The sequence below is a fragment of the Myotis davidii genome, unplaced genomic scaffold (assembly GCF_000327345.1).
Source record: "Myotis davidii unplaced genomic scaffold, ASM32734v1 scaffold152, whole genome shotgun sequence".
NCBI lineage: Eukaryota > Metazoa > Chordata > Mammalia > Chiroptera > Vespertilionidae > Myotis > Myotis davidii.
In genome coordinates, this window is record NW_006283545.1 from 1341565 (window position 1) to 1344254 (window position 2690).

Genomic DNA, 2690 nt, shown 5'->3' on the forward strand with positions numbered 1-2690 from the left:
ACCTGGGCATGTGCCCTGACTGGAAATCAAACTGACCTCCTGGTTAATAGTTCGATGCTCAACCACTGAGCCATGCTGGCCGGGCTCAGCAAGATATTTCTTACATGGAAATTATTTCCTTACACCTGCCTTCTGCTCCATCCTGCTCTGTTATTTATATGACAATATTTACTGAGTTCCTACTGCATCTGTGCCCTCTGGCTGCTAGGGAAACAGTTGGTATATTGTCTGGAACATGGTGGGTACTCATTAATATTTGCTTCCTTTCCACTGACATTGACATTCATTTGGACTTGCCATATCTGCTCTGATGTCTCTTCTAGTAAAATAGCAAAGTATCAGAAGGAGGCGGGGCTGCAACGTAATGGAGGCAGCGAGGAATGTGCTTGGCACTCAGGAGATTCACCATAGGCATTTCTTGGTATTTCCATGCCTGATTGTAACTAAAAACTGGCAAATACAGCAACTACAGCCTGATAAGGGTGTGATAAACAGGGACTCAAACCCCTCAGTGATGAGTGCCTGGGCCAATCCATCAGTCAAACCACCTACAGCAGCAGAAGTGATATTTCAAGTGGAGGGGAATACAGAACCTGTGGTGGAGGAGGGAGATAATGAGTATCAGTTATAGCCTTGGGACCAGCTGTAGCAGTCGGGTCTGTAATTCATCCCATTACCCTCCTCTTATGAAATTTCCCAGAAATTTTGACTAAAACAAATTACTGAGAAACTGTGCTTGGATAGAGTAACTTAATGTGAAAAGTAAGTGATCTAAGCAAAGGTAGACTACAGTGAATTCTGTTTGTGGCCTGCTCAAACCCATTTTCTAAGCTAGTGCCTCTCTAGTCTAGCTGCTGTGAGTGTTAAATAGCAATTCCAAAACTGGAGAATTGTCCTTGGCCAAAACAGGAGCCATCCCACTGATGAGGCTCTGCTGCTTTCCTGCCCCTAAAAGATCTGGTCCAATAGCACAGGGGTACAAAAACTGCCTTTTTGGTTAACACTGTGGGTGAATGTTGTGGGATCAGCTGAGTCTCATTCTTGTGTCCTTGTCTTCCTAGCCAGTTCTGCTTCCTTCACTCCCTTTCTCCAGAAAGCACTCTCCTAATAAATCAAGAATCCTTGCCGCAGGTTCTATTTCTGGAGAACTTGACCCAACTTGGATAGGTGAGATTGATGAGAATAGTGTTGACTACTTTGGATTTTCTTGCTCGAGCCCCATTCTCTCCTTCTTCTAGTATGCCATCTTGTATAAAGTCTGCAGAACTGCCCTAACCGGTTTGGCTCAGTGGATAGAGCATCAGCCTGCGGACTGAAAGGTCCCAGGTTCGATTCCAGTCAGGGGCATGTACCTTGGTTGCGGGCAACATCCCCAGTAGGGGGTGTGCAGGAGGCAGCTGATCGATGTTTCTCTCTCATCAATGTTTCTAACTCTCTATCCCTCTCCCTTCCTCTCTGTAAAAAAATCAATAAAATATATTTTAAAAAAAGTCTGCAGAACTAAAATTGATGTTACCCAGACTTTCTTGCAATCACAGTTCTGGATGCAAATTGTTTCTTCCAGTTAAATGTATTCACCAAAATGTGGAAAACTGAACCAAAGCAGAGGCCATGTTTCTACCCACTTGAGGCTATTTTTCTGATGATTTTGGGAAGGTGAGATTTTCTGCAGTAGTGACTCAGCTCTGGGTTACCAGGTCTGATAGTGTTAAGAGGTAATTGCTGGCTCTGATGGCAGTGGTTTTCTGATGTTGGCTTCCAAGATCACCGTATTGTAGTAGCTGAGGCAGTGCATTCTTGAACTTAACACTTCCAGTGGCAACATCAGAGGTGCCTCTCCTCTCAGATTGGGCCCCGTATGAATGTGGGAGTCAGTCTGATGCTCAACTTAGAGCCGACTCCTTTATCCATTGCAAATATTTAGGTGTCCAATTCCCTGTAATAAATACCTTTCTGACCTAAAGGGGTAGAGTGATTTTTGTATCCTGTCTTGAACTCTGGCTGATCAAAGGAAGGTTCTTTAGCTGTAAGAACCCCAGTAAAAGAACCCAATTAAAAAGAGAATCTCACAAACCCACTTATTGGCAAAATAGCTGAGCCCCTTGGGGAAACAGAATGCTCTTTGTTTCTTTTCTAATTACAGTACTTACCTACTTGCCTATAGTCTCCACCTGAGAGGTCTTAGTCTTTTAGTCTTTTACTCACAGTTAACCAACAAAGTTTCCATGACATAATTCCAAATTGCCAGAAAATCTGGGATATGTATCTTGTTTTAAATAGCTGTGGCCAGAGAGATGAGGTCACATGGTTAGAGTTGCTCCTTACAAGCTGAGGGCAAGTTCTCTGAAAGGAAATAATGGACTTCTCTAGAACACAGGTTTAGAAGGTTGAAGTCTCCATTTCCCTGGGCTCACACTTCTATCTGGAGGAAGTGCTAGGAGAATAAAACTCTAAACTATTGCTATAGGGAGTGTATTACTTTGCTAGGGTGCCATAACAAAATACCTCATTTTAAAATTCTTAATTGTAAAACATCCTGGAGTTAAAAGATGCATACACACTAAAAAGGCCAGGTACCATTCCAGTAAATGGAGATTACAGCAGAGATTTTGGCAGGTCCTGATACCTGGAAATACAGATATCCAGAATGATTCATCTCTCTGTCCCAGCTATCATTTCTACTCTCTTTC